This window comes from Nyctereutes procyonoides, unplaced genomic scaffold (assembly GCF_905146905.1).
Source record: "Nyctereutes procyonoides isolate TBG_1078 unplaced genomic scaffold, NYPRO_anot_genome, whole genome shotgun sequence".
Lineage (NCBI taxonomy): Eukaryota > Metazoa > Chordata > Mammalia > Carnivora > Canidae > Nyctereutes > Nyctereutes procyonoides.
This window is the reverse complement of record NW_026575134.1, coordinates 7,439,122-7,463,184: the sequence shown is the minus strand read 5'-3', so window position 1 is coordinate 7,463,184 and position 24,063 is coordinate 7,439,122.

The following is a 24,063-nucleotide window of genomic DNA, read 5'->3' as shown; positions in this document are numbered from 1 at the left end:
AAATGAGGGACAAACCCTCCTTCCCCTCTCCCTCTTCTGCTGCCTACAATGAGGAGCTTGTGCCCAGAAAAGACTGAGGGAGAACCTGGTCCTCTGCCCACCCCAACCACAGCTCCAGCCTTCATTAAGGCAATAAGAAGAGAAGAGCATTGAATTCCCAAACCGAGCATTGTTCCAATAACTGACAGTGGCCAGGAAACATAGAGCTGGGCCAAGCTGTCATTAAAAGGGTCAAGCAATGAGGATTTGGTGGGAGAAATAGGATAGCATGTAGTAGAAATTAAACTTGTAGGCTCCGATTTCTCAATAGACTTGTTTCAAGGACTAGACTTCAAATTCAGTCTATGGCTTCAGAATAAGTGCAAAGCCTGACACCACCGGGCCCGAATTAATGAGGCTGGATTTGAGGGGAACACTAAATGCTCAGTAGCACCCCCTACTTAACTCAAGTTGGGACTTGAAAGGATGGCAGCCTCAAAGAACAGATTTCATTCTTTAGTGTGCTGTGGAGAATTGGGCTTCATTTGCATGTAACTTCCAGGGATGGCACGCTGGCAATAGTGATGGGATTTTCTGGTAATCAAAGTGTGGATAACTGTGGAACCTGTTACAGTGGGTCTAGTCTGGTCACCGGAATACACAGTCTGTGCCCCTCTAGGATGGAGGTCCTCATTACCCTATTTCTGAGAGCATCACAGATGACAGTCTCAGCTGTGTCCCTCTCTGGAGCTTGTCCTGTGCTCACACAGCCACCGCACCCAGTCATCCCCCTTCCCAGGAATACACAGCAGCCGGGTCCAACTGAAGGACAACTTTCCCCTGACTCAGGGCACCTCTGCAAGGCCATCCCAGCTCTGGGGCCCCACAAGGTACAGGCAGAGACACTGGGATGGCCACATCTCACTGCGACTTCTTCCTCCAAGCCAGAGTCTGCAATGACAGCTCACAGGCCAGATCTGGCTTGCTGCCTGTTTTTGTGTGACCAATGGGCTAAGAATGGGTTTTACATTTTTAGAGGGTTGACAAAAAAATCAAAAGGAGGAGATACTCTGTGAGATGAAAAAAATCATCTGAAAAAAAAACACTTCAGTGTCTGTAAGTGAGATTTTCGTGGAACACAGCCAAGCTCACCTGTTTATGTCTGTATTTTCTGCGGCGGCTTTTACGCTACAACAGTCAGAGACCATGTGGCCCATGAAGCCAAAAGCAATTACCATCTGACCCTTTATAGCAAAAGTTTGCTGACCTTTGCTTTCAACCAGTCCTGCTCCCTTCTCTCCCTACTGGTGTTGAGGCGGAGCTCGTGCCTGAAGAAGCTTTGGACATGCTGGCCTCCATCTCCAGGTCTCCTTCCTCGGGCCCTCCACTAGGGATGGGCTCTCACTCCTGGTAATTCAGTTCTCGAAAGAAGACACTGTGCTCTGGAGTCTCAGGCATCTTACCACCAGGAGCATCAAACCACAGTTAAACACACATTTTCAATAATAGCGAATTTCTAACTCCCATCGGCTTCCTGGAATCTGTTGTTGAAAATGATAAAACGATACTCGTACCCACTGAGATGTGTTTTATTTTTTTATTTTATTTTATTTTTAAAGATTTATTTATTTATTCATGATAGACACATAGAGAGAGGTGGAGATACAGGCAGAGGGAGAAGCAGGCTCCACGCAGGGAGCCCGATGTGGGGCTCGATCCCGGGACTCCAGGATCGCACCCTGGGCCAAAGGCAGGCGCGCTAAACCGCTGAGCCACCCAGGGATCCCCTGAGATGTGTTTTAATGTTCTGGTCTGCTTGGCATCTATTTTTTCCCCTCTGGGAATATGTGTGGATTGGCCCCCGGGGCTTCTCCACTCCTGGATTCTGTAAACCCACACCTGTCACACTGGGTGGGCACATGACCGGGGCTGACCGATGTGAGTACCACTGCCCCACATTCCCAGAACCGCACCCCCAAACCACAGAGTGGGTCCCAGCCTTGACCTTTTTCTTGGTACTTTCAGAAAAGGGGACTCACTGAGCTGATGGGAAGTGAGGCTGGAAATGCCATGGGCCACCACCATGACGTCCTGCTTGTCGGGTGCTGGAGAGACCAAAGGGAAGTCTGAATGAGGTCCTTTCAGCTCCATTTCCAGCCAGGATTGTCAACAAATCCCTTTATTTGTGTAAGCCAGTTTTGGTTGGCTTTTTGGCATTTGTAGCTGACAGCGTCCTAAGCAGTGCAGAGATTTCCTTTCTGTCCCCGGGGATGTCAGCTACAGTGCTCTTTGATCCCCGTGGCACTCTGACATCACTCTGCTCACATTTGAGTTCAGTATCATCCCACTGATACCGATGGATCCAAAACCTGACTCCCGTCATGCTCCTCTAAACGCCCGTTCCTTTAGGCTGCGTGATGTACATGATTATTCACTTCTCACCTGCACCTTATGAAACAACAGGAAATGCTGAGATTCACGATCAAAAAGAAGAAAAATCTTTACGTTCCGGATGACATTGTAAGGTGCCAAAGCTCATCTGCCTGCATTTTTCAGGGGACGTGAAAACACCATTTTAAGAAAAGTTGTTCAAAAATATCAGAAAGCACATTAAGAATTAGCTCTTGGGGCACTTGGGTGGTGCACTCAGGTGGACATCCGACTCTTGGTTTCAGCTCAGGTTGTGATGTGAGGGTCACGGGATCGAGCCCCGAGTCTGGCTCTGTGCTAGGCGGCTGAGCGTGCAGTCTGCTTGAGATCGGCTCCCTCTCCCTCGGCCACGCACGCTTGTGCTCGCTCTTTTTCTCTCTTTCTCTCTCTCTCTCTCAGATAAATAAATAAAACTTTTTTTAAAATAAATAAAATGTTAAAAAATAACTTTTTGAAGATTTCCTACTAACCAGGTTATAATATTTGCATCTAATTTTCTCTACGACCTGTGAGGTCTTGAAGCTTCCTTCTGTTTTGTCTTGTCTTAGAGAGCCAACTGCTCACACAGCCACCACTGGCCTTATTATTATTTTTTTTTTAGGGCACTTTGAGGTTCACAGAAAACTGAGTGGAAGGTACAGAGATTTCCCATGGACCCCCTTTCCCACACATGCATAGCCTTTTCCATTATCAACATAACCAACCCATCCGCCATAGAGCTTTTTTCTGTTTTTCAAAATTAAAAAAGGGTTGATTTTTCTGATTCCCTAAATGAGGCGCGCCGACCGCAGAATAAGGACAGAAGATTGAAGAAGTAAAGAAACATTGCTGGGCATCTCTGCCTCCCCAGGGGAACCACTGTCAACGTTTAGATGACACTTTTCAAACACTGGAACTTCTCACTCCCTTCTTTGCTCTGGGGAGGATCATCAGGTCTCCTGAGGGACACGAGCTTTCTGAGCTCCGACTCTAAGTTCCATCCCATCAGAAACCCCAGGTATTTGCCCTTCTTTTCCTTCCCTTATCTGTGTTGCATTCAACACAGAGTCAAGTGTAAATGGGATTTCAATGACCTTGAGGACAAGTGGTGGTGGTGATCCAATGAGGAGATGCCATGCTTCACCATGGATGCTCTTGGATTAGAACCATCAGGAGACTGCTCAGGTGTCCTGTTCAAATGCACTATTACCTCAGTGTTTTTCTGCCATTTGTTGCAGGCAGTGTATTAAATACCCAATCTCCATAATCCTAATCTAATTCTACATTTGCCCCCAAGACCCTACATTGGCGTTGCCTTAAGTTTCCTTTTGTCCTTCTTGGTGTAATATCTTTGATTCTCAGATGTTAAGAAGATTCAGTAAAGCAAAGGATATTTTTAAAAGTACCTTGATAAAGCCTAAGGCCTCACTTCTGGTAGGTTAAGAGATGGGATAGATGTGACTCTAATTCCATCATTATTCTGTGGATAAACCAGTCAGATGGAGATCCAGAACCACTCCCAGTATGCAAATAAACCCCATTTTGACTTTGTGTCTAAAAAAAAAAAAAAACCAAACACTTGATGTGTGTGCACGTATGTATCCATGTGCACATGCCTGTGGCAGATGCACATGCACCTGCGTGTACAGGTGGGTATGCATGTACGTGTGATGTTGGTATATTTGTGTGTGTGTGTGTGTATATACATGTATATACACGTGCGCACACACATTTACAGGCTTTCTATTTTCTTTCTACTTTTCAGCTTTCCAGTGATGAAGAACTTTGAAGCACAAGGAGGCATTTTCCCCTGGGCACTTACTCATAAAATAAGAACCCCTGTGCTTCTGCCGTTTTTTGACTTGAGAATCTTCTTTAATCTTCAGAAAAATCTCATTGGCCATCATATGGCACAACTGTCCTTTTATGTAAGCACCAATGGACAGAGTTCTGTAACCCACTAATGTCTTTAAAATGATTTTTTAAATGAATCGAAGTTTTATCTGCCTGTGTTAGAACTGACAAGACCATGTGAGAAGATATAATTTATTCGGTCTTTAAAACATATGATTGTTATTAATACTAATGCATTTATTTAGTAAAAGAGGTGGTGGTGTTTTACATACAAAGCTCATTATCCATGCTGCATATTTTACTGGATTTAAATAAGAGCCCAAATGGTGATGTTTGTGTGATGTGGGCTGGAGGTCTCCATTCACTACTTCCCAGATTTCTCAGTGGTCCAAGGCCCTGAGGTTGAGAATAACATTCTGAAGGAATTCTTGGTCAAAATCTCGGCCCTCCTCTTCCACAGTAATTAGCTGAGTTGGGGAAAAACACTACACATTTAACAGCTGGGTCAGCAACATGACACAAGGCTAGAATTCTAAAATTTTTAGGAAATTCTTTGGATACAGCAAGCTCTTCATCCTGAGTAGATGCTGCACACCATGGAAGAAATAATCCATTTTTTAAAGATTTTTTTTGTTTAATATTTCTTAAGTTTTCTTACTGTCATTTTTTTTTCATTCTCCACAGCAATTAACAATAAAAACATCCAAACAAACAACAGAAAGGCTTTGTGTGTTTACCTTTGGCCAAGGGTGGTCAGCAGGTCATGATCTTGGTTGGAGCTTCCCACTATTCTTTCCCACGGCGCTTGCTTGTTTCTTCACTATTCATGCTACGTTTTCCCAATTCTCATTTGTCCCTCTCCTGTCATTTCCCTAAGGGCAACGGACATATCTGGTTTTCCTTTTATTTTTTCGAATTCCTTCTGTAGTATAGTTGACACGCAATGTTACATTGGCTCCAGGTGTACGACAAGACACAGTACTCGACCACGCTATAGTCTATGCTCACCACGGGTGTAGCTACCGTCCGTCACCAGACGATGCCGTTATGGGACCATGGACTATATTCCCTTTGCTGTGCCTTTCATCCTCATGACTAGTTCATCAGTTTTCCTCGTCTGTGATGTGGTGACAACCTGGTTATTCTGATAAGTCTATAAAAGTTTTCAATATCAATTTGGAAATCAAAATTAAGAAGCAGTAGAACCTAAACCAGATACACTGCTGTCTTCCTGCAGGTGGGTGTGGTCATCCTGGTCACCCTCCCTCTGCTCTGAGATGTCCACCATTCTCCACCACAGACACCGCCATCCTAGAGGTCAAGGCCATGCTGCCCTGGCGTGGGGCCTCAGGTTCTAGTTTCTTGCTCCTGAATCAACTTATTGTGTGAATCCTCTAAAGTGGTTCATACTCGTTGTAACAATTTTGCAAACAGCCCAACGCTTAGTGAGGTGTGGATATTATTAAATGATTTTGTGTTATTTAAATCACGGCCTTCAGCCATAATCTAAGGAAATTTCTTTTCCTCTTTTTATATGTATGCCTCAGGCAAATCCCATGAGTCTAGTCCAGTACAGACCAATAAAAAATGGTTAGTCTAGATTCCCTATCTTTTAGAGATATACACTGAACTATTTATGGCTATTTACGTCTGGGTTTTGGTTACGAGGAATGCTAGGGAGTAATGCTGGGGAGGGTATTGGGTGAGGCTCTAAATGAAGCAAGACTGGTAATGGGTCTGATAATAGTCGAAGGTGGGTAATGGGTGTATGGGTGTTGTTACATGGTTTCTATTTTGCATATGTTTGAAAAGGTCTTTAATAGAAGTTTTAAAATGTGCTTTAATTATTACCCTAATTATATATGCACACTAAATCACAATAAATAAAAAAATTATGATAAAGAAAAACACTGGTGAGGGAAAAACTCCTTTAAGATCTTATCTGACTGGACATGTATACCCCGTCTGCTGGGCGTAGGCTTCCGTAAGTCCTGGGAAAAGAGAGCGGCGTGTTTTGCTGTTATTTCTCCACCCTCTTCCCCTCCAGATCTTCCTCTGTCATTTCAGATCTCCTGGTGATGGGGTAGGAAAGAGAGTTTAGGGAAAAAGGTTCACACCCTTTCGGCTGTTTCTCCTTCTGGGTCCCCACTTTTGTGCCAAGGGTCCTGCCCTCTGGGCAGCAGGTGTCCAACCACTGGCTCTCCTGGGTACAACTGTCACTCCCTGGGGGGGCTTGTGGCAGGGGCATCCCTATGGCACACTGTCTTTGCTTGGAAGATCCCCTTCTGGCTTCATCCCCACTGTCGCCTGCTCCCTTACTGCCCCTGCGGTTAATCCCACAGTATCTACAGGACACTCAGAGTCCTGGTGGAGTCACATGTTAAGTGCAGGCTTGCATCACCTTCCCTCCCTCTAAGGCTCCCTCTTCTCTTTTCCCTGCAGAGCAGCAGGTCTACCTTATGGAGGAGGCCTGGCTGGCCCAGAACGAGATGCTCGCCTTCCTTCCTTAGTTTTAGTGGAGGTTGTTATTGTTGTCGTGGCCACTGGGGAACAGAGGCTTGCCCTGCTGTCCCCTAGGCTGCTCTGACTTCGGGCTGGAGGCAGGGACCTTTCTTACACGTTTTCTACTCGGATAGCCCTGCGGGGAGCCCAGCGTGCTGACTGATGGGAGAGGGCCAGCCCGCCTCCGGCCAGGCTGCCTGGGGTCCTCCTCTCAACATGAAGACGTGCAACCCCTGAGCCGCAGCTTTTCCTGCTGGTCACCAGCCCTGGGCTGTGGGAAGTTTCCGCCTCTTCTCTCCTACCTGCTGGCAGGCCTTGCAAAGACAGAGCTGTGTGTCCTCAGGCCTCTCCCTTGCTGCAAATGCCGGCCTTGTGGTTTTATTCTTGGGGCTGCATTTCACCCCTAGGGCTTGGAAATACGCCTTCCCTGCCCTTCGGACGGCACCCTGCGTGCTGTGGCTGGCACGTGCTTTCATCCAGCCACCGCCTGGGCAAAGAGTGAGGCCTGCGTCTCCACGTCCACCTCGCCAAACAATTCTCCAAGGCCCTCAGCCTCTCTCCATGATGCCGTCCAAAGCTAAAGTGTAGCTGGGCCCTCAGTCCCTTCCCTTGGCTTCCTGAGTCTTTTGATATCAGCATCTCCTTTCCCCTCTTTAGAGACTCTTCCCCTTCCCCACCTTCTGTTCTCTCCCCTGGGCTTCCTCATTCCTTCCTGCAGACATAGGCCAGTCTAGTCCATGGAGCAACCATGCATCAGAGAAGCTGTGGGTCTTACCGTCGGGTGAGCTGTGTCTCTGAGTCTGTGCTCTGTTTTCCTGTAAAAGGGGAGATGGATGAAGAGAAGGGAAATGCTTAGATAACAAACTCTGCCATTTATCTCTTCCTGGTAAAACTACGAACTAATTTATACTCAAATGATAATGGTTGATATTTAATATACCTTTTAAGTACTTACCTCCAGTCTGCAGATTGGCTGGAGAAAGTCGCCACCTCAAGGCTTGCAAGGGGGCCCTAGACTGGTCATAAGACCTGGGGCAGGCCCCACAGTCATGAGAGGAGCAGAAACACCCCCAGCGGAAGGGTACTCCACTGGGTTGCGAAGGCTGAATGCTATTGTTTGAGTCCTGCAGAAGTGTTTACTAAGTCCAAATACACCCATGAACCCCAGCCTCCTTATCTGTGGAAGGGACAAGTATCCTTCCCCGGGGGTTGCTTTTGGCGGGGGGAGAGTTAATTGAGATGATTGATATATTCAAAAGAGCCTTGGAAAGTGAGATGCACCTATGCAACTGGCAGTTTTGGAAACCCCGTGGGGCCTCCGAGAACATAAGATGTTACCACGGAGCTGGTTTTGCCTGGATAAACCCAGGGGAGTCTTGAGAGTTGGCAAGATACGTAATTTACGGACTGTCTTCTGTGGCTTTTACTCAACTGCTGATCCTTCTCCCAACTCAGCACTCTGAAGAAGAATCTCTTCCCAGAGGGGGTGCGTGGGTGGGGAGAAGAGTCAGTGAGCTATTACCCCTTCCACATCTGGCTCCCCTGCGCCCAGGGAACCCAGGGGTGAGGTGAGCTGGCGCCTCCCACCACTCCCTCCGCCAACAGGCAGGCCCTGGACTCTTCCTGGGGAAGGTCAGAAGGCTGACCCCCACCTGGTGCTTGCTTGGGACACCCTAAGGCAGGCTGTGTCCCCTTAGCTGTGGCCGCTCCCAGAACTTCGCCTTACCAGAGCCTTCTACAGTGCAGAGAGTCCCTTCTCCCTCCGAGGAGACCAGGCCCGTTTGCTGCTGTGCCCCAGGCCATTTGCACTTGTGTGGAAGGACAGGCACACACGACGTCACTTCTCTTTATGTTTTCTAGAGAGATGGCATAACGAATCCAAATGTACCAGGGCGCCCTATGTATTGACTCACTAAATCTGGGGCCCTCAGCTGTGAAGGGTACAGGATGCTGTAAGAATGTGTTTACAGTAAGTCCTAACCTGGTCTGATGGCAGCGGTGATGGGGACGATGCAGGGATTAAAGCACAAAAGAGCCATTAGCCATTAGCTTTAGTTCAACATTTCTTTTTTTTTTTTTAAAGATGTTATTTATTTATTTATGAGAGACACACACACAGAGAGGCAGAGACACAGGCAGAGGGAGAAGCAGGCTCCATGTGGGGAGCCCGACTCAGGACTCGATCCCGGGACCCCGGGATCATGCCCTGGGCCAAACCAGACACTCAACCGTTGAGCCACCCAGGGGTCCCCTGGTCAACATTTCAACAAGAGAAGTAGCCCTCCTAGACAGCTAAAGACAGCAGGGACAGGCCTCATCTGACGCGTGCTCCTACGCGGGAAGCTGATTTTTAATATTGCCGTGCAGGGTGATTTATAGATCGCACCATGGAAAGACTTTATGCAAAGTTTCCATGCGAGCTACAGAGCTCAGAGCAGGTGTAGGGAGGGCCACGTTCCAAGAAAGTCAGGAAATGCCCTCCCTGACCAATTACCGCAAATCCTCTGCGCACAGAGAAGTGCTTGAGACAGGAAGACATGCAGGTGGAAGCACAGCATTTTCTCCAGGCAAGACGAATAACTAAAAAAATAAATAAATAAACCCCCAAACTCTGGCAGCCTTAGCTTGCGTGGAGGAATTTCTGTTTCACGGTGCATTTACTCTTCAGCGTGGAGCCAGGTGCCCCCTCGGAAGCGGATCCGAAATGCGGGAGGTAATAGGACAGGTTTGCTCTGTATTTTTCTACATGGTCCCCAGACCATTCTTCACTCTTGTCTTGGAGAGCCTGGAACTCTCTCCTCAAGTCTTCTATGCTCTTGCCTCACCTTCTCCAAGGCTCTCTTTGCATCTCCAAAGATCTTGGTCTGCGTCTGTATTTGATCCTCCTGCTTCTTGGGCCTTCCCCATGCCTGTGATGATAAACATACGAATTGAAGTATGTATGTAGGTATTTAAAGATTTTATTTATTTATTCATGAGAGACACACAGAGAGAGGCAGAGACACAGGCAGAGGGAGAAGCAGGCTCCATGCAGGGAGCCCGACGTGGGACTCAATCCCAGGACCCCGGGACCACGCCCTGAGCCAAGGACAGATGCTCAACCGCTGAGCCACCCAGGCATCCCAAAATTGAAGTATTTTACATATTTGCTTCTTGAAGAAAGCACGCTATCCATTTTTAACCCTAAAAAGAGAAAAACAACAAGTGAAACAATTCCAAATCAAATTCCAGAATGAAATGACTTGATTTTGATGCAGCCCTTCACTACTAGCCGTAGTTTAATTATTTCCCTGTGAGTGGCCCTCAAAAGAAAAATGTTCCTTTCTCTCCATCACAGATAACATCCAAGGCCTAATGAGGTCCAAAGCACAGGAGCTAACGAAACGTCGCTCAGATTATATCTCCCAAATTTCACTTTAATTTTTGGCCACACCCAAACGTTTAGTACTTGTTTTTTATTCTTAGTATGACTGTGATCCCACTTAGAGAGAAGAACTGTATTCACGCAATACTCGCTTTTATTTTAAGGATTTTATTTATTTATTCATGAGAGACACAGAGAGAGGGGCAGAGACACAGGCAGAGGGGGAAGCAGGCTCCATGCAGGGAGCCCGATGTGGGACTCGATCCCAGGACCCCGGGATCACACCCTGAGCCAAAGGCAGATGCTCAACCGCTGAGCCCCCCAGGCGCCAGCAATACACAGGCCTTGACCGATACCCAAAGGACTTCCGTTAGTTTGGGTTTCTCTCAACACCAGAGAAGGAGTTGGGAAATAGTAAATCCATCTGTGGAATGAAGTGTGTGCAGTTTACTGGGACATTTACTTTGGCAACATATGCAATAGAGATTTTTCCAGCTAAAAATAATTAACTCCTACAACAAAGAACAATTCTAGTGTTAATAAGGAGTGGTTTCTCACTACTGCGCAGGTGAAATCATTAGCCTGTTGGGGCTTGGGAAATTCCTCTGTCCCCTGAGTCCTCTCTTTCTGTCATTATCTGGCTTAGTGTCATTCGATAATCCCCTTTCACTCGCCATATCTGACTATGTCCCATATTGTTGCATTCAAGGAAACAATCCTTTCCTTGTGTCATAGTGTCCTGGCCCAACTTTTTTTTTTTTTATTCCTAGAGGATGATTACATTTTCTGCCTCTGGATCTGCACATTCTCCAATCCTGGCTCTTCAGCCTGTTGTCCATTCTAGGAAAGCAAATATGCTTCCAGTAAACCCCCCCCCCATTTCTTTAAGACGTACAGAGTTTATTTCTGTTGCTTGCCGTAAGAACACAGACTTCTCCGGCTCCAAATGAAGCCTGACTTGTTCTTCCAAATATCCTCCCAGGAGGCAAACTTAACAGATGAACCCTCTGGAGCATTTCCCCCCTTTTCTCTTTACCGATGATTTCATCTTTTATTTAATTGATAAAATGCCCAGGTAAAAAGTCTTGATCTCAGTTCACCCCAACAATGCGCTGGAGCTGCTCCTCCAGCTCCTGTGGGCCCTGCTTAAATTTTCAGGAACTTCTGTAAACTGGCTGTTAAATTCTGCTGTTAATGGTGGGAGTCATTGGTTTTTGCTTTTGTTTTTGTTTTTTTGTTTAGTCTCAAGGGCTGTGTGGGGTATTGTGCCGCACCCATCGTTCTGCGCCTCCTCTTTCTCACTGAACCAGAACACACTGTGCAGCTTCCCATGGTGCACACCATGGGGTCACCGAGAGTCTCAAAGTTGCTGAAGGGACTTAGAAGAAGCTTTGCCCTCGGCTGTCAGGGCAGACTGTGTCTCGGGTTAGGATGTGGTCCACAGTCTTTCTGTAATGGAGCAGCCCCTCGGGGTGCAGACGTGGTGTTGTGGCCTCCTGGCACATCATGAGGGTCCCTCGGAATGGCTGAGACCTGGAAAATAATGAGTCATGCCAATTACGAGAGGAAAAGGCCAAATCAAAATAAATATAACCCAAAAATTAAAATCACAAAAATGTGTTCTGATTTGGGACAAAAGATTTACATGGGAAGTGTGTGTATTTCCCATGGTGCTACACACAGTGCTGTGGCCTCCTTGGCCCCATCACCTGGACCAGCAGAGTTCCCCATGGGGTCTGCAAACTCACTGCAGCCACCCAGCACCTCGGGCTGCCTGTAGGGTCCTCACTTTTCCAAAGGCACGTCTGTGTGAGGCCGGATCTTCTTCACGCACAGCAGTGAAGACAATAGATCACAACACATTGATGCAGAAGCATGCACGGGAATCCATCTGTCTTCTACCCATTCAGACCTAGAGAGATTAGCAAATATATAAAACAACACCAATCTTCTAACTAATGGTTTGGCTTGAATAGCCATTTTTCATATCGATATATGCCATTTAGGTTAAAATGTGATGGGGCTTATTATTGTTACTTGCAAATGGCTTAGTAAACATTTAAAACTTTGCCAGGTTGCATTGTTAGTACAGTAAGTCTTGGCAGCTGTTACCCACCCAAACAGAAGCTCTTTGGAGTCTTCGATCCTGGGACTAAGAACTTTGAAGAACGTCGTCATGCGATTAGTGTCCTGGGGTCATCAGAAACTGCAGAAGTCTTCATGTTCCTGAGGACTATCTCAGAGTAGGGTCCGGTCTCACAGACTGTTAGACTCTACACCACCTTACAGTGGACCTGGGGTCACCGAGAGTCTCAAAGTTGCTGAAGGGACTTAGAAGAAGCTTTGCCTTCAGCTGTCAGGGCAGACTGTGTCTCGGGTTAGGATGTGGTCCACAGTCTTTCTGTAATGGAGCAGCCCCTCGGGGTGCAGACGTGGTGTTGTGGCCTCCTGGCACATCGTGAGGGTCCCTCGGAATGGCTGAGACCTGGAAAATAATGAGTCATGCCAAATACGAGAGGAAAAGGCCAAATCAAAATAAATATAACCCAAAAATTAAAATCACAAAAATGTGTTCTGATTTGGGACAAAAGATTTACATGGGAAGTGTGTGTATTTCCAACATGTATTTCCAAATGTTTTCTATGAGAGAACGACGGGTACCTAAGGTTTACTAAGGCTCCCTAGGGGCCCAGTTGCAAATTGGGACGGGTAGAATGAAATTTTGTAAGATTCTCTCCACATGTGGTTAGTGCTGTTACTCTGGAATGAGGTGGGGCACTTTAACGTAGGTTTCTACGACAAACCCTGAGACTTGCAGGATTCCCTAATGGGTCTTTTGCTAAGACTTTCCCCAAATCACTTAGGAAAGTTGGTCCTGAGGATGGGAGATGTGAGTAGTTTTTGAACGTGAAGGTGGAGAGCAGGACTCTCCACAGCAGCATGGCCTCGTTTGGGGTCACAGGTAGGTGCCTCAGTCTCCACATGTCCTCTTTCCAGCACTAATCGTCTTGCTGGTTTCAAGGGCCTCCTTGATCATCCTTGCATCTCCCAGGCCCCTCCTGCTTGTGCTCTTTCCACTTGCTTTTTCACTCTGCCTGGAACGTTCTTCCCATTGCTCCCTGACATCCATACTAAAATGTCATCTAACTGAGGCCTGCCTTGGTCACATCACCTACAGCTGCCTCCCCTTCCAACACTCGATATGCATCCCCTGTCCCTGCTGTTTCCTCTTGATGACTCATCATCTCATGGAATGTTATCTATTTTTCTCATTTATCTTGCTTATCATCCTCCCTTCCACTAGAGTGTTCATGCCAGGAGGGCAGAGATTTCCTCCTTAGTTCATTGTTGTGTCGTAAGTGCCTGCCTACACATTGTCTAGCACATAGATGTTCAGCAGATGTGTCGGATAAATCAGTAAAGTCAAACTTTACTCGCAGATATTATTTCTTCTCATGGTGTAGATGACTTCTCTTGTACAGTCTTAGAGGGAACGGAGACAGTAGGGCTGACAGTATCTCCTGGAGCACCCGGGTCCCCATTCAATGTTGAGGTCTCCAGTTCTATAGTAAATAGGTGATGGAAGGGGATAGATAGGAAGGAGATAAAACCACTCTACCTAGAAAACCTTGGAAATGACGATTCTTGTTGAGTCATCTGCCAGCGTGTCTGGGAAGAGAAAGTATGGGTCTGGGAAGTGCTCCTTGGGATAAAGACTTGTCAGCCAAGTAGAGCACTGAGGTTGGAATGACTCTGCGTTCCTTGTAGGGAAAGGATGGGGAAATATCTTCCACATGTCCTTCTTTGGAGGCAGCTCGAAATCATATCTTAGAGATTCTTGACCCTTATTACTGCTTTCTAGGATTCCTAAGGGTACAGCATGGAATTCTTTTTAGAGATATACTGACAGATATCAACCTTGTTTCAAGCTTGGCTGGCTCTTATAGTTGATGGGACACCGAAATATAATTGTCCTGGTGAAATAGGTGAAGGAGATTAAGAAGCACAATCTTACAGTTATAGAATGAATAAGTCACAGAGATGAAAAACACAGCATAGCGAATAGTCAGGAGTATTGTAATAATGATGTTTGGTGACTACATTTATCATGGTGAGCACTGAGCAATACATAGAATTGTGGAATCACTATGTTGTACACCTGACACTAATATAATGTAGTATATCAGCTCTACCTCAATAATAAATTTTAAAAAATTGTCTTTGAGGCTTAACCTCAAACTCATGGGTTTTCAATAACCATTAGAAATTCAGTTGAGAGAACTATTTATGGAGACCTGTCCTAGAAATTCATTTCTTTAGAGTCATAGTTCTCAAACTTGGCTGGGCATTGGATTGTCTAAGAATTTATAAATATACAGATGTCTGAGCCTCACGCATTGGGATCCTGATTCATCAGGTCTAGAGTGGGACCCAGATATCTGTATTGTTAAAAACTTCCATGGGTGTTGTGGCTGCTGAGCCAGTATTGAGCAACAACACAATAGAGCAAAAATTGAACACAAACGAAGATGCCTAAGGGGGCCAGCAGGTAACATAAATGAATTAAGCAGACTAGTAAGGGCCATGGAAAATCTATCCCTCAACCCCTGTCCAAAAGGGGCAGCTGCTACTCAGCACCAACTAGTTTTAGACATGTAAATCTAGGGTTGCCAAATCTTATAGTTCCTTGAGGAATACTGAAAAATGTGAATTTTTATATGCAATTGCTCAATTTTTATGTTTGCTCAATTAAATATCCCCCCAACGATTATGGCCAAACCAAATATATTTCAGGCCAAATTTTTGCTCAAGTGTAGCCTGTTTGCATCCGTGGCAAAAATCTTTTCTTGGTTAAAGCCAGTTTGTTAGAGAGCCATATTCCTGGACCGCATTGAATGATCCCTTCATTCACTATTTTTTTAAAAAAAATTGTGGCATGTACTTATATTAAGAGAAGTTATAAGAACAGCCCCAGTAACGTGAGACACTCTATTTATTGTAAAGGTGCTATGGGGCATCCCCTGTTGCACTGCCTCTAGTTCTGGAGGAATTGAGGGAAGTTTAGTTTGAGCTTCAGTGTAAGGACCAGCTGAGGGGCTCAGTGAGAGACTGGTTTGCACTTACTTAAGGACACTATGAATGAAGTAGTTTCTCATGTGTCCTGGTATTAACTTGGTCACGGTCTAGCTAAATATCACAATTTTAGTGAGGATATAAATTGACATGGTATGTATTTTTTCACACTTACTGAATTCCTGTTTTCACTTCCTAATTTAATCTTTTCAATTTTCCCTCTATGACATTATTCTGACCTCTATCTTATTTTGCTATGTTCCAGTTTCTAGATTAAATATCTCGATTAACATATTTCTGCAAAGAATAGCTGGAAAACAATGAATATTGAAATTTGTTTTATTTCAAAAGAATGAAAATATCATTTAGAGTTTTGAGAGAATACAGTCGTGAATCAACACTTCTAACAGAACATACATCCTTCTATATTATGCCCATAATGAAACCAAAGGATCTGCAATATTTGTACATTTTCACACTGTCTATATTAATTGAAATCTATGGGATTAATATGGTTTTAGCATATTAAGTCTCCCCTCATGATATGGGGACATGAAAAGTATTTATAATCCAATAAAAAAACTCTACCTTTACATTTTAGTGTGACTAAAAGAATATATATATTTGGATATTTGGATTATACTGCAAAGTTACCCTCCATAATCTGTATCTCTGGCTCTCTCCCTGTCACAACAAAGCATGAGGACACTTGTCTCACCTTTGTCTTCTCTAACACTGAAGGGTGTCAATGCTGACAATGTGATAGCTGATAAATTGCTTCAATTTGTTAGTGAACTTGAATACATTTTCATAGGTTGGCTATTTCTAGTTTTTCTTCTTAATTTTTTAAAATGTATTTTCCTATAGGTTGTTTATATTTTTTCTTATGGGGTTGTGTGTGGTGTCTTTATACTATGGAAACAATATATAATTGATATCTGTTGTCAATATATCTTGGTCACTTATTTTTAATTTTATATGACAAAAGACAACATAAACTTCCATTTTCATGTAGTCAAATTTAACAATATTACTTTGATTATGAATATTTTGCTCAGGAAAATCTTCCCCACTAAAACATTTGTGCCTTAAATAAGATGCCAAATATTTTCAATATTTTGAAGTGTAAATTCAGTACTTTTTTTCCTATGTGCACACACGAAACCATCACCATCCAAGTCAAAATAGTGAATATATTCATCTCCCCTATAGAAGTATATATCCATCACCCACATGCACAATGTATAATTCAATTTATATAAAGTTCTGGAAAGTGCAAGGGAATCCATAGTGACAACAAGCAGATCAGTAGTTGCCTAGGAATGGCAGGAGCTGGATGAGTGCAGAGAGGAGATAGGGAGATTACAAATGGGCACAAGGTATTGTTTTTGTTCCAGAAGTTCTTTGTTCTTGGCTGTTCCTTTTTCCATATAAACTTAACAATGTTATTCAAATATCACAAAATTATGTTTTTGGAATTCTGATTGGAATTGCATTGAAATCAGGATGTCTGGGTGGCTCAGTGGTTGAGCACCTGCCTTTGGCTCAGGGTGTGATCCTGGGATCGAGTCCCATGTTGGGCTCCCCATGGGGAGCCTGCTTCTTCTTCTGCTTATGTCTCTGCTTCTCTCTCTGTGTCTCTCATTAATAAAATAAATACAATCTTTCAAAAAAGGGAATTGCATCGAATTCATACATGAATTGCAATACATGCATCCTTGCAATATTGATTTTCTCTACCCATGAATAGCCTGTCTGTGTTCTTTAATATTTTATAATATTTCCATTAGGGTCTTGTATACAATAAAAAATATTTTCTCCTAGGTATCTTTTAATTTTTGTTACTATTGTGAATAACATTTTTTTCCTTTTCTACATTTTAATTGTTTTGTTCTGATATATAAAGATGTTATGGATTTGTGATGTGGCTGTTAAAATCAGAAACCTTAAAAATCTTAATTTTAATAGTTTCTATTTAATTTAATTTTAAATTTAATAACTTTAATAGTTTAATTTTAATAGATTTGTATTTGATATATATTTAACCTTTCTATGTAGACAACCATGTCAATCTTGTGCCCTCCTTTTGAATCTTATACCTCTTCTGTTTCTTGTCTTATCACATTGGCTGGTACTTGCAGAGTAGTAAGTTTTCCTCAGTTTGGAGAGATTGAACCTAGTCTCACCAAGATCATAAATAATACTGGTTCAGACTCAGCTCAAGCTTTCTTTCACTTCAGTTTCCTCTCAAACCATAAAACAAGCACACTAAGGAGGATAAGTAACCTAATTAAGTGGATGTAGGTTCCAATGACTCCATTGTTACTCAGAGATTCTGTCCAAAATAGTGGTTAGTTGCAGCTGTGAGGAGCAAGGAACCTATATGCCAAAGGAACTCAGAACCATCATTACAATCTTCTTAATAAAAATGTGATGGGAGAGGGGTCATGTTAGGCCCAAGGTTTCTCTCTTATCATCTAAGAAATTTCTCCTCCAAGCCATTTGTTACAGTCTTCAGCATTTTATTTTTATTGTGTCATCAGGTCTGGAGTGTATTTAGCCATGAATGACTATATTTGGTTAAAAGTTTTATTTTACATATAATTTCATTAAAAAAATAGTGTTTGCATTAATTAAAAATTTACATAAACTGAGATAAACATCGAGACTTAAAAATTTAATGAGGTAAATTATATTAACAGATTTCTTAATGTTGAACCTGCTTTGCATTCCTTCAATAAACTCTATTTGTTCCTAATATATTCTTTTTCTTTTTACTGCTGGATTTGATTTGCTAATATTTTAATATAATGTTTATAGTGGGTGACTTACAGATGATCCTGATCTATAATTTACTCATCTTTTTTAACTGCTCATTTTTTCTTCAATCTATCTGTATGCTAATGCTTTTATTATATAGAAATACAGCTGGGTTTTGTTGTAGCTATTATTTTATTCTTTTTTTAAAAGATTTTATTTATTTATTCATGAGAGACACAGAGAGAGGGGCAGAGACACAGCCAGAGAGAGAAGCAGGCTCCATGCAGGGAGCCCCACGTGGGACTCGATCCCGGGTCTCCAGGATCACATCCTGAGCTGAAGGAAGACGCTTAACTACTGAGCCCCCAGGCATCCCATATTATTTTATTCCTATTTCACTTTCTCAGTCCTGAAATAACCAATTTTTATATTTTATTTTTATATTTGTTATGTTTGCCAATGTTTGAAAATGTTTCTACCATACAAATATGCATAGCCTATTTGTCATGCTTTCTCTGTTTCTTTCTTTTTCCTTCAATACCTTCTTACAGATTGAAGACATATTCTTTAGCCCTTTTTTTGTTACTAAGAGTTTACATATCTTATTTCTTTTTTCTAAGATTGACTTTAAATTTTTTAAATTGTTGAATACATTTAAATTTTTTTACATATTTAAATTTAAACAAACTACATCAAATCTTTACATTTTAAATTTAAAATGTTAAAATACATTTAAATAATAGTATAAAAATCACTTTTATAACAAAGTCCATGTTTGTTCTTTATCTCTATCCTCTTCTCTAAGAAATTAACATGCTTTAACTTTCATTTACATGCTATCATTTCTATTAATAATATGTGATATTTTAGTTTTATTTATACCTTCATTTCACTCTCAATACTAAGTAATACAATTGCTTGGTATAATATTTTTAAAGATACTATAATTTCTTATGCTATTACTTATCACTGGGAGAAGTCTTCTCTTACTCTGTATTCTCTGGTATATAATCGTTTTTCTCCTAGTTACTGAACGATTTTGATGTTATGTAATTTTACTGTAGAGTTTCTGAATGAGATTTAACTTGCTTGAGGACCAATGAATTTCCATATATTTGGAAAATTATCTCTTTACTTGTACCTTTCTCCTATTCCACCCAGTCTTTCGTTTTGGAATGCCTAGATGTTTGATCTACATTGGTCCTCCATGTCATTTCACTTCTTTCCTACTTCCTAGTTTGCTCCTTCATTACCTGTATCTGGTGAATCACTTAGTTTGTTTTCACATTCACTAGTTCTATCTTAAGTTTACCTTTATTGTTTAGCTCCTCTATTGTTTGTGGTTTTCACCAAAGAATGTTCATTCTGCATTTACAGAATGTAGAATGTTTTCCCAGTCAAAATTCTTTCAATTGTTCATACCCTCCCAAATCATAGAAAATAGAAATACAGAAACCATTTACATTTTCTCCTGTAACTCAAATATAACATTTTCAACAAAATGATGCAATGGAAAATACCCAAGTTATCTTCTAAATATACAGGTCAAATGTCAGAATCACATGTGGCTATTTTGGGAAATGCCCCCAGTGTCATCAAAGGGCACTTGCACTATGTGATTGCATATGAAGCAGCTGTTCACTAACAATCAGGCTTTAACCACTTCACATTCTAACATGAATGGAGGAAGAAGAGCTGAAGGCATCATGTCTAGAAGGTCATGGGCAGAGTTGGTCTGGGGTTGGCATAACCGCCTCATGGAACCCTTGGAGTAACACCGTGAGTGAGGCACGTTTAGCTTCATTTTACAGATGGAAGACATTTATCCTGAGTAGTCCAAATTACTTCCCAGTTTGTTTCATTAGGCCTGCCCCTCCTTGGTGTCAGGCTTGACATAGACCTCTTCACCTGGAAATCCCATGCAACAGTATATGCAATATATAAAACCTGAGTATGTCATCTTCCCTAAGACTGCTCCTCTTCTGGTCATCTAGAGTCTTCTCTCTTCCTCCACAACACATAATCAGACATCAAGGTTTGTGACTCAAACCTTTAGCATGATTTTGGAAGCTGTGGTCTGCCCATGCGTACTTCCACTGCCTTGCTGAGGCCTCATCCCTGCTCTGATGCCTATTTCAGCAGCTTCCTGATCTGAGCATTTCCTACACATAACTGCCTGAGTTAGCCATTGGAAACGTAAGTGAGAATAAGTAGGCTCTTTCTTAAAATACTTCTGTCTTCCCCAGGGTCACTGATGTTCACTGTTCATGGCTCATCACAGACCCTCACACCTTCAGGCCCTCCCCAGCCCCTTGTAGCTGTTGGTCCTCCCTTCTCTGTACTCATGAACTATTCGTGGCATGTTGCTTTATACCCAGGATGAGTCCTGAGTAAAAATATCGAAGTAAAGAAGACAAGAAGAATTATCCTGAAGATTCAGAGGAATGGTAGATCACTAAAAATTGTTTAATGTATAAAATAGGAAAGAGATTCCAAAAACAGGATGAGTTAGAAAGGCAACAGGCTAAAATTTAAGTCTAAAATGAGAGGGGTGGTGGGGAAGAGGAAAGTCTTCTGGGAAAACAAAAATGATGTAGCCAAATGAAGATTAAGATTGGAAGCAATAGAGAAAAGAATGAACATTGCAGAAACAAAGCAAGACGAAACAATTTTGGAGGATAAACTGGAGTTCCCTCAGGTAGTAGAAGCAAAAGGAAAGAGAATGCTTTTAGTTTTCCTGTCTGTGACATGTGATATATGAATAGTAGTAATTTCTTAAGAAACTAGGAAATATATAAGGACGATGTAGTCAATTATATACATGTACACATAATAGAAGAAAATTTTAGAAATAATTATACAGATAATAGAAAATTATACACATAATAGAAGAAAATTTTCTTAGCTTTATTAAGAGCTACTTATGGAGATTTCAAATGCTTTCCTTACAAGGCAAAGCTGATAAAAAGGTACTTGCATTTGGACAAATATTGGCAAAATAGAAAGTGGTTTACTTTTTTCATATAGAAACAATAGGCTGATGTTAGACTTATTTGTAACTCAGTGCCAGAACATACAGAAACAATGATAGTGTATTAGGAGAGAATGTGCGCTCCCCAAACTGTGTATTCAATCCAAGCCTTGTTATGTTTGAAGAGGACAAGATAACTCAAATTAGCAATTTTAGGAAGTGTAAAATACATATATGACTCAGCCATTAGAAACGACAAACACCCAACATTTGCTTCGACGTGGATGGAACTGGAGGGTATTATGCTGAGTGAAATAAGTTAATCGGAAAAGGACAAACATTATATGGTCTCATTCATTTGGAGAATATAAAAATTAGTGAAAGGGAATAAAGGGAAAGGAGAGAGAATGAATGAAAATATCAGTGAGGGTGACAAAACATGAGAGACACCTAACTGGGAAACGAAAAAGGGGTAGTGGAAGGGGAGGTGGGTGGGGGGTTGGGGTGACTGGGTGATGGGCAATGAGGGGGGCACTTGGCGGGATGAGCACTGGGTGTCATGCTAAATGTTGGTAAATTGAACCCCAATAAAAAAAATTTTTAAAAGGAACAAAGAAACAAGCAGAAACATTGCTTCTTAGAAACAATCTCGGTTTAATTGAGAAGCAAAGTGCTGTTAGGAATTCAAAATGCACAAATCATATACAGATAATGGACACCAAAATGAGCACCAAAATCTGTCAGACATATAAATAAGTTTAAATATTGATTTTAAATTGACAAACAATTAAATACAAATTGATGTTGGTAAGTGACTGTCATGACGGAAATACCAGAACTAATATTTTTGTTCCTGATATCTTAAATGATGTCGACAAGCACCATAAAGTGGATGAATAAGGAATTAAGGGTGTCATAAATTTATTTATCATCCTAAGGAGGGAATGAAAATATGCATTAGTTTTTCCCTTGGCAAATTAGATAAATATAAATCCATATATATTCTTAAAAAGATTACTACCACCATTAAAATAGAGAATCTATACTCACAAATAACAAAAACCCTAATATATAGGATAAATGGAACAAAAAGAGAAGGCTAAAATATGATTTAATAAAAGACACAATTTAAGCACAAGAGTTCTAATAGCAAGTCTTATTTGTTTAAACGCCACAATTAAGCACAACAACAAAATTGTGTAGTTCCATAAGTTTCTTTGTTTTTTTTAATTAAAAAAATAGTTTTTCTTTATTTTTTTTCCTCATAGGTTTCTTTGTCAGAATCAGGACCCTGATAAGAAATGAGCAGGACCTGGAGACCTAGCATGGAACCATCTGAGTGGATGAGCCTGAGAACCTTGAATCCCAAAGTTGCCCATGAACCCTTCTAGCCGGCAGATGTCTTTCCCCTTGCTGGAAATAACCCCTTTCACCTTGCAAAGACCTCAGCCGAGGCAGAGGACTTGCAGTCCCTTAAAGAGCTCAGTCAACCTCTTAGTGGCAGGTTGATTCCATGAGATCCCTTTTACCGGGGGTGTGGATGTGTTTCCTTTGCCTCTGCCATCACTGCGATCCAGCGGCTTACAGAGGCCCATAATACAACACAGAACACAGCATATCAGTATGGGATCCCACACACAATGCCCTGGACCCGGAGACTGATTTTATGGTAAAGAAGCTGTAAAAGCCATTATAGGACCATAGGATGGAGCCCCTCATTGTATCCCCAGACACAACAAGACTATCAGAATGTTGGAGCAGCCTGTTAAAGGTTCAGATAATGGGTCTGCTTGAGGACAGTACCCTGGAGATCAGACACTGTCGTCCAGGCTGCAGTTCATGCTCAGTAAACCAATGGCTGATCTAAGGGGTTATAACCCTATGGGTTAGAATACCTAGTCCAGGAACCAAGAAGTGGAAGTGGAATTGGTTCTACCCACTTGCGGAATATTATATTGCGACATTAGATATCCTAGACCCCTCGGTCGGGGATGTGGGGTGGGATGGACGCTTCCACCAGGACACAAAACTTGGGGCTCTTTGGAACTTGAAGCTAAGCCTACCATTGGGTCTCTCTTGGCTGGGAGTAGTTGATCCTGACCAGGAGCTAGGGTTTCTGCTACAACGGAGCAGGGATATTCACTGGGATGTGTTTTTGTCGCTCTCATTCCCAGTTATCCCATTGAGGGAACACTCACAGCAACCATAGGTGGGCAAAGTCAAGGCAACTCAGGGCCCAGATTTATCAGTGATGAAGGTCTGGGTGGTCCTATCTGATTAGCTTCCTAGACGGACTCAATCGCTGGCCAAGGATGAGAGAAATGTAGAGTAGGAAGTAGATGAGGGAGAGGGTGAATGGCAATTGTGGCCTTGGAACCAGATGCAGCAGATGGACTGCAGCCCATAGCTTACCCACTAGCCACTGGAATCGGGTTTTGAAAGAATAAACTGGGCCTCCGCCCTGAAGGGGATTTCATAATTGAACGAATGTCCTGGAAGGCATGAAGAGATCTGAGGAATGCAAGGGAGTGGGTGGATATGGTACATGCTTGGTGCATTGCTTCATATCCTCCTGCCCCTGTCCACTAACTGTAGCCACCTCTGCAACCACCAGGCCTAGACAGGCTCTCACCAGCCTGGCCCAGGTGCAAACTCAACCCCATGCCTTGGGATACCTGCCCTGTACCTCTTGCTTCCCATCGTGGGGCTTCTCAGTCTCCATAGTGCGGAATAGTCTGGGAAACTAGAGTAGTGTGTGTGATCTGGCAACCAGGAAACGCAGGGGGGAAAGTGAGTGGAGGCGACCTTGGCCTGCAAGGGAAGCAAGCTGTCCCACGACACTTTCTGCCTGTTGTGGCCTCGGGTGTAGTTCTGAGAAGTACTCTGCACCGCTCAACAGGACCACAGGAGCGCACAGGAGGGACCACAGGAGGTCCTGAGCTCTCATCGTCAAGTAAACTACCTGCACACACGTCCTGACTCTGGGCTCTGCTTTCAGACTAAGCCACAACTTGAACCTTTGCACAATACAGCAGTTCTCAAGCTTTTTGGTTTGAGGACCCCTTTTTTACTCTTAAAAACTTTTTTACTCTTCTGTGCCCTTAACAAGAGCTGTTTAATGGGGGTTATATCTATTGATCTACTGAAAACT